General features: G+C 43.4%; 1 protein-coding gene across 2 annotated transcripts in view; it reads right to left on the reverse strand.

The window, feature by feature from the left end:
* The window catches only part of farsb (phenylalanyl-tRNA synthetase subunit beta), a 61,731-nt gene that overhangs the window by 5,639 nt on the left and 41,492 nt on the right, over positions 1-14,600 (reverse strand). The window lies entirely within an intron of this gene.

The raw sequence follows: 14,600 nt of genomic DNA on the forward strand, positions 1-14,600 counted from the left end.
AAATCCCATCTCTCAACATCCCATCTCTCAACATCCCATCTCTCAACATCCTCTCTCTCAACATCCTCTCTCTCAACATCCCATCTCTCAACATCCCATCTCTCAACATCCCATCTCTCAACATCCCATCTCTCAACATCCTCTCTCTCAACATCCCATCTCTCAACATCCTCTCTCAACATCCTCTCTCAACATCCTCTCTCAACATCCTCTCTCAACATCCTCTCTCAACATCCTCTCTCTCAACATCCTCTCTCAACATCCCATCTCTCAACATCCCATCTCTCAACATCCTCTCTCAACATCCTCTCTCTCAACATCCCATCTCTCAACATCCCATCTCTCAACATCCCATCTCTCAACATCCTCTCTCAACATCCTCTCTCAACATCCCATCTCTCAACATCCCATCTCTCAACATCCCATCTCTCAACATCCTCTCTCAACATCCTCTCTCTCAACATCCCATCTCTCAACATCCTCTCTCTCAACATCCTCTCTCTCAACATCCCATCTCTCAACATCCTCTCTCTCAACATCCTCTCTCTCAACATCCCATCTCTCAACATCCTCTCTCTCAACATCCTCTTTCTCAACATCCCATCTCTCAACATCCCATCTCTCAACATCCTCTCTCTCAACATCCCATCTCTCAACATCCCATCTCTCAACATTCTCTCTCTCAACATACCATCTCTCAACATCCTCTCAACATCCCATCTCTCAACATCCCATCTCTCAACATCCTCTCTCAACATCCCATCTCTCAACATCCCATCTCTCACCATCCTCTAAACATCCCATCTCTCAACATCCTCTCTCAACATCCTCTCTCTCAACATCCCATCTCTCAACATCCTCTCTCTCAACATCCTCTCTCAACATCCTCTCTCAACATCCTCTCTCAACATCCTCTCTCTCAACATCCTCTCTCTCAACATCCTCTCAACATCCTCTCTCAACATCCTCTCTCAACATCCTCTCTCAACATCCTCTCTCAACATCCTATCTCTCAACATCCCATCTCTCAACATCCCATCTCTCACCATCCTCTCTCAACATCCCATCTCTCAACATCCTCTCTCAACATCCTCTCTCAACATCCTATCTCTCAACATCCTCTCTCAACATCCTCTCTCAACATCCTCTCTCAACATCCCATCTCTCAACATCCCATCTCTCAACATCCTCTCTCTCAACATCCTCTCTCAACATCCCATCTCTCAACATCCCATCTCTCACCATCCTCTCAACATCCTCTCTCTCAACATCCTCTCTCAACATCCCATCTCTCACCATCCTCTAAACATCCCATCTCTCAACATCCTCTCTCAACATCCTCTCTCCCAACATCCTCTCTCAACATCCTCTCTCTCAACATCCTCTCAACATCCTCTCTCTCAACATCCTCTCTCAACATCCTCTCTCAACATCCTCTCTCAACATCCTCTCTCTCAACATCCTCTCTCTCAACATCCCATCTCTCAATATCCTCTAAACATCCTCTCTTTCAACATCCCATCTCTCAACATCCTCTCAACATCCCATCTCTCAATATCCTCTAAACATCCTCTCTCTCAACATCCCATCTCTCAACATCCTCTCTCTCAACATCCTTTCTCTCAACATCCTCTCTCTCAACATCCTCTCTCTCAACATCCTCTCTCAACATCCTCTCTCAACATCCTCTCTCAACATCCTCTCTCAACATCCTCTCTCAACATCCTCTCTCAACATCCTCTCTCAACATCCCATCTCTCATCCTCTCTCTCAACATCCTCTCTCTCAACATCCTCTCTCAACATCCTCTCTCAACATCCTCTCTCAACATCCTCTCTCTCAACATCCTATCTCTCAGCATCCTATATCTCTCGGCACCGATGGCAACAGAGCACACATGAAGAGAAAACGCTGTGACGCGCAGACGGACTGGTCATAGAGGCCCACTAGATCTGGGGTTGCCATGACCGCGGCCCCCACACACACAAACACGGCATTCTCCCATGGTGCACTGTGGCCCTTCCCACGCTGCCTTGCTAATGGCATCCAGAACCCACAGCTTACATGTTCAACTCATCACTATGGATGAAGGCTTATATAACACACAGCCTACATGTGTATGTGCAGAGAGTCTCTGTGTGTGTGTGCGTGTGTGTGTGTGTGTGTGTGTATTTTACACTCAGTGAGTGTGGTGTTATATCAAGCTGCAGGAATCCCCAGTTAACACTTTGATCGCCATGGGTTAAATTCATAATTTACCATCCCTCGCCATCTCTATTTGTCTATGGAGAAGTTCCCCTTCTTTGCAGGGTTATAACATTTTAAATTCTATTGCTAAATTGCCATTATTATGGCCCATTCAATGTCCTATATGTATTGTTCAGGGTGTAGCAACGTTAAACTTTTTCATTTACATATTCATACTAAAATATGGTCTAAAGTATAAGTATGTTTTTATCGTTTTCTGCAGCTTTCTTCAGAACGTGATTTATAGCCCTAAATGCATTATATTGATGATCAAATACAGTTTGGTAGGAATCTGTGCGAGATAAAAAATTTCAACTGGATGTGCTTCTAGGAGTTACTACATATCATCTGATGATGACCGGATGGGCGGGGGATCGTTTATAATTCCGTGGGCAGTGTTAGATGATTCATCCAGAGTGGGTCATATGTTCATCATAGCAGTTTATATGGAACACGTTAGAATATAACGCTGAATCTTACCGTGGCTTCCTCGCGCCGCTGGCAGATGAGCGTGGAACAGAATTTTTTCTATTATGGGATGGAGAAATGCCCGATCCATTTCCAGGTTGTATAATAGTATATACGTCCAAATCATGTTGTTTTTTCGAGTTATTTGCACCGATCGATGTTCACTGTGTCAAGACAGAGTCTCTCTAACGATAGCGAGTGCCCGGACCACATATTGATGAGCACTACCGGTTCAAAGGGTCATTTCCGGTTGGCGATCTGCCGATCGGCCACCAGATGGCGCTCTTGAACCGCTAGAGAGTTGAGTGGAGCTTTGCAGTGTGTCTCAGGGCTCCGGAGGGGAAATATGATTTCGATTACAGATTTTTTAAATATTGACATCAAAGACGAGTTACGGCGTCTTCGGCAGAATGAGCATGGCTAGGAATGACGTCTAAACTTGTCCACGGCGATCATAGTGTTAACTTCTTTTTTTTTTATCCACTTTTTCCTCCCCATTTTAAATTTTTTCTCCCATCCCAATTTCGTAGTATCCAATTCTTCCCTCCCCTGTCTTGAACGTTGCTAGACTATGCCTCCCACTGGTCGGCTGTAGTGAGGACAGAAGCCTTGCATCACGTGTCCCTTCCGGTACACGAGGAGGCAGCCTGTCATATCTTTTCACCGCAGCAGCTCGAACTAGTGGTCTGCAAGGGCCTTGAAATAAAGCCTGAGCCCTGCCCGAGCCCTTGAACTTCAGGCCCTGCCCGAAAATAAGCCCGACTGTAAATAATATTTTAAGCCCTAGCCCGCATGAAAACCCGAAAAAAATTTATTATTATTATTATTAAAATATAATTTTTTTTGTATTTGTTTTAAATATTCGAAACACGGTTTTATATGAACGTAATAAATAAACAAAACGAAGAAGCATTTCGCAATGCCGTCTCTCCCAGTGCTCGCTTATATAGACTGACTCACACATCAGCCTCAAAACGTATTGAAGGCTATAGAATCTTCTTTGACACACACACACACACACGACACACAATAGCCTACTCAGTCAAACAAACAAACAGAAAACAGAAATCAGATTTCGAGCAGAGCAACAAAACAGGTAGCGAGTCGCGACCCAGCAAATAATAAACATATCACTCACCACGACGTCAGCAACGCGTTGAACACCGTTAACAAAACCGGCTACATACATCCCAAGAACAAATTAAAACGTTCGCCAACTGGCTATATTCCAACACAACCAATCGAGTTGAACTTGTCCCCTGAGTTCTTCTCCCTGCGCGCTGCAGTAATTACATCCAAATGTTTCTCTGGCGCAAAAGAGAAAGCGAATCTTAAAACGAAGGTTATCATATAACCCTAGTTATATGAGAAAAAAAAATAAAAAAAAACGAAATAAAAAAAATAATAAAAAACGGCGGTGCCCGGGCCCGGCCGAGCCCGTCGGGCCTGGGCAAGGTTGCAGTGCACTAGCTCGAACTCTCAGTGGCAAGGAGTAACGCGTGGGAGGCTCACGCTGCCCCCGCTACTTCCTGCTTCCGCCGCACCACCAAACCGACCTGTAGGAGTCGCTGTCCACAACGTCCAATCCCCACCCACCGGCTTTCCCACCCCCTAACACTTGCCAATTGTGTTAGTATGAACGACCAGCCAGCCGGTAGCAACGCCGAGAGCTGGGCTCGAACCCAGCGTCTCATGCGTTAGTGGCGAGCGCCTTGCCCACTGAGCCAATCAGCCGCCCCAATCCCCAGTTAACTTAAAGATAACTGTGAAATGCATATAGTCTGATTCTCAACATCTTCTTTGCATCATTTCTCACATGATCATTCTTATTCTTGTATCCATACCAACCAACGAGGTCACTATGACGGAGGAGTGATTTCATGATTATTTTATCTGAAAACATCCCCCGCTAGTTAATTATTTGCATCGTTTGTGCCGTCTCTTAACCCTTTCACTACCACACTACAGAAGGTTAACCTTTCACTACCACATTACAGATAACATATTGGAATAGGGTCCCATTACATATCATACGGACGGAAAACAAGGACAGTTTAAAAAAAGAAACCATAGCCATAATCCGGAAGGAAATCAATATATGTCATGCATGAGTGTAGCTGCAGCCATGTTATCCAAACATCTTCTGTTTACTTTGTGTTTCTTTTTAAAGGTATGGTGAAATGGATTCACCTATGACCTTTTGTTTTATTTTCTATTGATTATGGATGTGATACGACTGATTTACACTGAATGTTTCATATTTGTATGTGTATATCTGTGAGGACCCCAGGAAGAATAGTCAACACGTTGATGATGACTAATGGGGATCCTAATAAACAAACTACAGCTAGGTTAACCTTCTGTAGTGTTTTTTCAAGTTTCTTTAATAGTTGTCATACAGAAGTACAGAATACTTTTATACAAAATGCTTCTTACTGTTACGCTCCAGAGACTGTGCAAGACAAGATAAGTATGAAATAAAATAACATAGTATAGCATGTAAGTTAGAAGTAAAAAAAAATGAGGTCACAGTGTTCAGTTTAGACATATGTACAATGTTCGATGCAGAATAGACGTAACTGAGTTACCATATAATATACAATACTGTGCAGTGTACTAATATACAATACTATATAGTGCAAGGCAGAAATGGGATGAGGTGCAATTTAGGTACAATTTACAGTAGGTGTACGAGTTGTAGTGCAAATCCTTTATCCTTAATCCTGTGGTTCTGAAAGGGTTAACCCTTTGTCGTGTGGCAGCGAAAGGGTTAACCTTCTGTATTGTCGCAGTGAATAGAATAGAATAGAAATACTTTTATTATCCCGAGGGAAATTTGACACTGCAAATCGCTCAACATTAAACATTTAGACAGAACAGGTCACGAATAAGAATAACAAAACAAATCAAATTGCCTAAGATAAGAGTAGAATAAAATAGAATAAAAATGGAATAAAATACAGTAAATAAATACAGTAAAAATATACTGAGGTCTACAGTAGGTGTAGTATTGCACAGTGCTGTTTCAAAAGTAAGAGTCCAGGAAGATGGTAACTGTCACTCTGTGCTCAGTGATGCAGTGAGGCACAGTGATGCATTGTATAGTCTGATGGCTGTTAGAATGAAGGACTTCCTGTGCCGTTCAGTGCTGCATCTAAAGGGTTAACAGTTTGGTAGTGTGGTAGTGAAAGGGTTAAAGTCCCAATCCTGAATTTATGTAAATGTAATGTATCCGTGTAGTTTTGACTCATACATGCAAGATGACCTCTAATAACTCAAACATTTTACAACCTTTAAAGTCAAACTCAAATTCAGCTGCTGCATACTCACAAACCTTGTACAAAAAGCTCAGATCATTATTTTCTCCCTAAAAAAAAAGTGTCTCCCATCCCATATTTTGTGTTCCGTGGTGGAGCTACCCTTTGGTTTACATTGGGATCGCTGCTTGCACCTTTAGAGCCCCAATCTGTGTCAATATGGAGTACATTCACATACATTCTTAAAGTGTTTGATCTGCAGATGAAAAACAATGGAACTTTCTTACAACTCAATGTAAATCAGTATATAGATCCATTTCACTCCAGTGTTTATAAACATCACCAACATAAACAAACAGTGTACAACCACAGAATACAGTGAATACACTTGAGAACTCCTATGTCCATCGACTAAAAAATGTAAACACATCTCCGTTCTCATTTCCTGGTGACCAGTTTGTTCGAAGTTTGGATCGCGGACTGGGCCTTTAAGCGTGTTAAAACCATCCCTAAGTATATGCGTTAGTGGGCACACGCATGCAGCAGCACACACGTCATTCATTTGTACCCAGCGTCATGGCAACCATATAAATAGCCACACGGTTACATCTTAAAACAGGGGGTTGTCCGTCAACGCAGAACCCCTACGCCAGCCACTTCCAGCCTACTCTCTACTCAACCCCCCCCCCCCCCCCTCGCCCTCCTCGCCCTCCTCCTCCTCCTCCTCCTCCTCCTCCTCCTCCTCCAGTGAAGTCCCAAGGTCACTGGCTAAACAGACAGGAGTCAAGAGGAACAGCCACCGTACGGGGAGGGCAGGGTCTGCATTGGACACACTTGTTAAGTGAAACACCCGACATCTGCTGCTTAAGAGCTTTCTTCGCCCCAAGACACACAGTCTCTCAGTTCTCGCACCCCATCTCCTCCTTCAGTCTTTTTCTCCCATCTACCTCTCCATCATCTCACTCTCCATCCATTCCTTTCTCCCTCTCATCCCCTTCTCTCTCCTTCTACATCTCTATCCATCGCTCTCCTGTCCTTGGGAGTGGAAGACACAACCAACCACCTGACAGTTATTCCCACTATGGGCGCTTGAAGCACTCGCTCTCTGTCTGTCTGGACACCTCCATTCAACACACACACACACACCAATCTCTCTACTGCTCTGGGTTGGGAGTAGCAGGGGGAGTTGGATGGGGGTGTGATGTGTGGAGGTCAGGAGGGCTTTGCAGAGGGGGTAACATTTCCATTTTGGGCCACCCCCGCCCCTCCCCCCGATGGACAAGCATCCTGCGTGTGTGTGTGTCAGGTGAGATTTTAGACGGGGTCATGACCTTGTAATGGGGTTAAGGACACACTGACATATGGGGGAGATTAGGCTAATGGTGCATGAAGACACTGGTCAGAATACTGTATGAGAGGGGAGGAGAACAGAGAGAGACAGAAAGAAAGTGAGAGCAAGAGACGGAGAGAGACAGAAAGTGAGAGCAAGAGAGGGAGAAACAGACAGAAGGTGAGAGCAAGAGAGGGAGAAACAGACAGAAAGTGAGAGCAAGAGACGGAGAGACAGAAAGTGAGAGCAAGAGGGAGAAACGGACAGAAAGTGAGAGCAAGAGAGGGAGAAACAGACAGAAAGTGAGAGCAAGAGGGGGAGACAAACAGAAAGTGAGAGCAAGAGAGGGAGAAACACAGAAAGTGAGGGAACAAGAAAGAAAGATAAATTGAGAGATAGAGAGAGAACGATGAATTGAGAGAGAGAAAGATACATTGAGAGAGTATATGCGCCAGCACCACACATTTGTGCATTAGTGTGTACTGTGGAAGCCTAACCATTTTAGTTCAGCTGGTGTGTGTGTGACTGTGTGTGTGTGTGTGCGTGTGTGCATCAGATGGGCAGCCTAAGTGCCTGTGGGCGGATGGTGCCTCTATGTGTGTGTGTGTCTGTCTCCCAGTAAAGCTGGGTGCTGCGAGGCACTGAAGCAGGAGGTGTGACTCACTCACACACACACACTCCTACACTGCTGACATCATCACACACCCCCTTCTGCTCTCTCTCCACCCCTTCATCCACCCCCCCCCTTTTTTATTTTTATAAAATCAGCCCTCCACGCCATCCCTCATATCCGCTTCTCTTAGTTCTTGCATAATCTCCTCTCCTCCTTCAGTCTTTTTCTCCCATCTACCTCAGTCATCCCACTCTCCATCCATTCCTTTTAGTTGTTTCTCTCGCCCACTCCCTTTCATCCCCTTCTCCCCCTCTCTCGCTCCGTTTCATCGTTTTATCAATATAGAAGTGTCACAACCTGATGCCTTACAACACTTTTTTGGATTTGATATCTTACAACAGTGTCATAGTAATTTGATATCTTACAACAGAGTGTCATAGTAGTTTGATATCTTACAACAGTGTCATAGTAGTTTGATATATTACAACAATTACAACAGAGTGTCATAGTAGTTTGATATCTACAACAACAGAGTGTCATAGTAGTTTGATATATTACATTACATATTATTACCGGTATTATGATAGTTCGGTCTCTTACACCAGAGTATCATAATAGTTTGGTCTCTTACACCAAAGTGATTGATTTGATTTGATTTTTATTTAGTACATACAATTTATACAATAGTATAAAAACAAGGGGTACAAGGATAACATGTGAAAGTCTGTCGACTTGTTTCCAACATGGTCCCAAGAAAAATACAATAAATCACAAAGAAAGAGTTAAGATAAAATAGATACAACAAGTAGATAAAATAGACAACACAATTTTCTAAGAGCCTCATTACAGCATGTCATGTTCCTGTTCTTCAAGAGTGGTGGCCAAGCACCCTCTGCAACCTATTGTTGCAGATGTCAATTCACACCCCTCTTGAAGACAGCAATAGTGGGGGAGTTTTGGATGGCCCTGGGCAGAGAGTTCCACAGCCGGCAGGCTGTAGACAGAAAGCCATTCTGTGAATAGGAACCCTTTCTAGGCTCATAAACTGAGAGCTGTCCAGACCGTAACTGTCGTCCGTGGACCTGGCCACGCAGGACAATACGAGAGCATAAATATCTGGGGGCAGATCCATTTAACATTTTATACATATGTCCCAGTTTCAGAAAGGAGACCCTCTGTTCCACAGGGAGCCATCCCACCTCATTGAAGTGACATGGCTCAATATGGGTTCGAGGTGGCAGATTTAGGACCAATCGTATGGTCTTATTTTGGCTGGTTTGTAGCCTGTGTTTACATTCCACTGTAACACCACTATACCAGTACGTACTTGCATAGTCATATTGGCTGAGGATCATGCAGTTGGCAAGCAGTTTCATAGTTTCCAGTGATAAGAACCTCTTTTTTCTGTGCAAAAATGTCACCCTTGTGTTAACTTTTTTGATCACCTTCAGGGCCATTGTTTTCCCTGAGAGTGTTTGGTCGAGGTCTGCACCTAGGTATTTAACACAGTCTCTAGACTCGACACTGAAGCCATTACAGCTTATCTCAAGTCGGGAACATTCCTTTAATTTATGTTTTGAGCTGAATAGAGTTGACTCAGTTTTTCCAAGGTGAATAGATAATCTGTTGTCAACTAACCATTTGTGAAGGCTTTCCAGCTCCCTACTGAGACCGGCTTGTATTTCTGCCGTGTCGTCTCCAGACACCAGAAGTGCTGAGTCGTCAGCATACAGTAGGAGTCTGCAGGATACTGCAGACACCATGTCATTAACATATAGTGAAAATAGCACTGGAGCAAGGATGCTGCCTTGCGGCACCCCACATGTTATTTCATTATATGAAGATGCGACACCATTTATGTTCACAACCTGGGTCCTCCCAGTCAAGTACGACCTGAACCATCTCACCGACCCATCGTCCATCCCACAGGCTTTGAGCTTCTCAAGCAGGATCTGATGGTCAATAGTATCAAACGCTTTCTGCAGGTCAATCAGAACCATGCCAGTTTGTTTGCCACAGTCCATCTGGGTTCGAATATGGTCAGTGAGATCAATCAGGCAAGCATCCGTAGAATACCCAGGGCGAAAGCCAGACTGGAATTGATAAAGGAGATCTGTCTGTTTAAGAAAATCTGATATTTGATTAAATATGACCTTCTCAAGAACTTTGGAGATGACGCTGAGGATAGAAACTGGACGATAGTTTCCCTCGTTTGTCCTATCTCCTTTTTTGTGTAGTGGAACCACTCTGGCACATTTTAAGTCATCGGGTACGATACCCTGTTTCAGTGATAGGTTGATGATATGTGTTAGAGGTTCACTAATCTGGTTTGCTCCGTCTTTAATAAACCTCACTGGTAAGCCATCTATTCCAGTAGCTTTATCCTTGCCTAGGGTATTGATCGTTTTTTCTACCAGGGCCATGTCCACTGGTTGTAATTTGAAGGAATCCTGTGCAACCTTATCTGAATAATAATTAAATACATGACTACTACCAAACTGTCCAGTGGGTTCGGGTAACTTCTTCACAAGTGTTGATGCCACTGTAGTGAAAAAATCATTGCATTTTTGGGCCACCCTTGCACTGTCAAAGCAAATTTCATTATCAATATCCAACCCAATCTTTGAAGAAGCTGAACAATTGTTTCTAATGGGAGCCCCCAGATTTTTTAGAGTTTGCCAAAGTTCTTTGGGGGAGTTTTTCACTTCTTGGAATTTTGTTTTGTAGTATTCTATTTTGGCCTTTTTTACCAGGCTGGTTACTCTATTTCGCATGTGTCGATACTCATCGAATAGAGCGCTATCGCCGCATTTTCTAAATGTTGCCAGCGTTTTGTCTCTTAACCGAATTTGATGTCTGAATCCATCCAGGGTTTGGAACGTTGTTTGACTCTGACAAGCCTGATGGGGCATACTTTGTCTAAAACCGATTAAAAATTATCCAAGCTTCCTGAGCTTTGTCGCACTCTGTAACCTGACTCCAGTCTATCTATCAAGTATCAAGATAGTTTGGTCTCTTACACCAGAGTATCATGATAGTTTGGTCTCTTACACCAGAGTATCACGATAGTTTGGTCTCTTACACCAGAGTATCATGATAGTTTGGTCTCTTACACCAGAGTATCATGATAGTTTGGTCTCTTACACCAGAGTATCATGATAGTTTGGTCTCTTACACCAGAGTATCAAGATAGTTTGGTCTCTTACACCAGAGTATCAAGATAGTTTGGTCTCTTACACCAGAGTATCAAGATAGTTTGGTCTCTTACACCAGAGTATCTAGATAGTTTGGTCTCTTACACCAGAGTATCATGATAGTTTGGTCTCTTACACCAGAGTATCACGATAGTTTGGTCTCTTACACCAGAGTATCATGATAGTTTGGTCTCTTACACCAGAGTATCATGATAGTTTGGTCTCTTACACCAGAGTATCATGATAGTTTGGTCTCTTACACCAGAGTATCAAGATAGTTTGGTCTCTTACACCAGAGTATCAAGATAGTTTGGTCTCTTACACCAGAGTATCAAGATAGTTTGGTCTCTTACACCAGAGTATCTAGATAGTTTGGTCTCTTACACCAGAGTATCATGATAGTTTGGTCTCTTACACCAGAGTATCTAGATAGTTTGGTCTCTTACACCAGAGTATCATGATAGTTTGGTCTCTTACACCAGAGTATCATGATAGTTTGGTCTCTTACACCAGAGTATCATGATAGTTTGATGGTACTTTTACCATGGTACTGCCATGGTAGAAATTATGTATCACAAATGGTACCAATTTTGTACTTAAATAATACCATGGTATAATCTGATTTAAACCAAGACACCAATTGTAATATCATAGTAAATACTGCAATACTTTTTTGCAAATACCACGATACCTTTTCATAAGGGCTGGTACACTGGTCTAATGCGCTATGGAACAGCTGGGTGATACAAATATATTGATTAATGGTATTACCCGCTTAAATAAAGTATTATTTAATGATCGTTATGGGCAAAAGGACCGGTGATGAAGCAATGACTGAATTCCAGCATGTCATTTATCAAACCTTAATGTAATTGAAAATTCCAGCGTCCAGAGTTTTAGTTATGCCAAATGCCTGCTAATAATGTTGAACTAGTTCAAGTTAGTTCAAGTTCTTTAATAGTTGTCATACAGAAGTACAGAATACTTTCATACAAAATGCTTCTTACTGTTACGCTCCAGAGACTGTGCTAGACAAGATAGTATCAAATAACATAATATAGCATGTAATTTAGAAGAAGAAAAATGAGGTCACAGTGTTCGGTATAGACATATGTACAATGTTCTGAGTTACCATATAATATACAATACTATGCAGTGTACTAATGTACAGTACTATCTAGTGCAAAGCAGAAATGGGATGAGGTACAATTTTAGGTACAATTTACAGTAAGGTGTACGAGTTGTAGTGCAATCCTTCATCAATAAATATAAAGTGTGGGGAGTGGGTGCTACAGTGTGTTTGTTTAAAGTGGGTGTGTGCTATAAAGTGTGTGGAGTGGGTGCTACAGTGTGTTTGTTTAAAGTGAGTGTGTGCGTGTGGATGTGTGTGCTATGTGCGTTTGGTGGTTGTTGTTGTGTAGTGTTCATTCATTGTTCGTTTAGCAGCCTGATGGCCTGGGGATAGAAGCTTCTTCTGAGTCTTTCTGTGCTCGCCTTGAGACTCCGGTATCGCTTGCCTGACCGCAGCAGTTCAAAGAGGCAGTTGTTCGGGTGACTGGAGTCTTTAATGATTCTCTTAGCCTTGCCCTTGCAACGCTTGTTGTAAATGTTCTGGAGGGTGGGGAGCCCCCCTCCAATTGTGCGTTCGGCTGAACGTGTCACTCTTTGTAGTCTGCTTCGGTCTTGTGCAGTGCTATTCCCAAACCAGGAGGTGATGTTGCCGGTCAAGATGCTCTCTATTGTACATGAGTAGAAGTTCTTAAGGATCTTCTGACTGACTTGGAACTTCCTTAGGCGCCTGAGGAAGTAGAGGCGTTGTCGTGCCTTCTTCACAACACTGTCAATGTGTGTGGTCCATGTCAAGTCCTCGGATATGTAGGCTCCGAGGTACTTAAAGCTGTTGACTCTCTCAACCGGTGCCCCGTCGATGCTGAGGGGGCTGTAGTCCTTGACCCCCGACCTCCTGAAGTCCACAATCATCTCCTTTGTTTTGCTGACGTTCAGGGAGAGGCTGTTTTCCTGGCACCATCCCGCCAGGACCTTGACCTCTTCCAGGTAGGCCCTCTCGTCGTTGGCAGAGATCAGGCCCACCACCACTGTGTCGTCAGCAAATTTGATGATTGTATTGCTACTCCGCTGAGCCACACAGTCGTGTGTGTACAGGGAGTAGAGGAGGGGACTCAGAACACAGCCCTGGGGGGCCCCTATGTTGAGGGTGATGGATGAGGAGGTGCAGTTGCCTGCTCTCACCACCTGGGGTCTGCCAGTCAGGAAGACTAATGGGATGAAGTTGCTTAACAGCACTCTGTCAATCACCGTGAACCAGAAATAATCCAACCAGGAGGCTCTCGACGCCTTGTTAATGAGGGTAGTAGCAACTCATTTTCAATGAAAAAATAATTTCTGTTGGAAGATTTTAATACATTTCAAATGGTGAGTAAAGATAGCTCAGAAAGGCACTAGGGTACTCTTAAAGATCCATGGAAATGGCATTTGTGAGCTTCCGCGATTCTACATCTGTTTGAGTGCAACAGACCTCCGGGGGTGGGTGGGTGCTTGATTTGATTAACATCCGCTCATTTGCTAATCGAATTGGACAATCTTTTTTCTGTGTTTGCCCTCAAGTGCAGAGTGATGCACCTCACAGATTCAGCAGTTCTTCCAGGAAAAGAAAACAATGGATTTCTTTAGATTGATCAATAGATTACTAGGTGCAGACAAAACAAAAAGGGGAAAACATTTGTCTTTAAGTAAAGATGAACTCCAGGACAACTAAGGAGGCTGTGCCAAACTATATACAACACTTCTTTGCAAATAAATGTTTATTTTATATACAGTCTTAAGTAAAAAAAATCTTTTAAATTAAATTAAATAAAAATCAGCAGTTCTAGAAGATTTTACTCCCAAATATTGACACTGGAGTGAGAGCCAAATACTGTCCCGACACTACAACCATTACACTTCCCTCCACAGTGCGACCATGCTGTAGCCACGGTGCCAATACTGGTATGGAGAGATACACGTCACTGCAACATGTGTGTCTGTCATACTGTAGACGTTTTTAAGTCCATGATTTGTCTCTGCACCGTTGGCATGGAGATAAATCCCTGTAAAATGACTATTTGCTGTATTAAATGTTCATTCTCATACTTGGTTTTCATGGCTGACCAACTCTCCTCTAGCTGGTTCTTCCATTCCCCCCCCCCCCCCCCCCCCCCTCATCTCTATCAGTCCCCCCTCCCCTGTCAGTGATACTTGAGCTCATTGATTTGCCTCTGGTTGGGCTGGGCCAGCAGTAAAGACACACAGATACCCTGCTCTATGACCTTGGAGAGAGAAGAGGAGGAAGAGACGGACAAAGAAAGAGAGAGAGAGAGAGAGAGATGTGGAAGGAGAGAGAGTGAGAATGGAGGAGAAAGAGACAGACAAAGAAAGAGCAAGAGAGAGCGCGAGAGAGAGAGAGAGAGATGAATTAGGGAACCTAAAACCCA

Source organism: Notolepis coatsorum (genome assembly GCF_963971535.1).
Source record: "Notolepis coatsorum genome assembly, chromosome: 1".
Lineage (NCBI taxonomy): Eukaryota > Metazoa > Chordata > Actinopteri > Aulopiformes > Paralepididae > Notolepis > Notolepis coatsorum.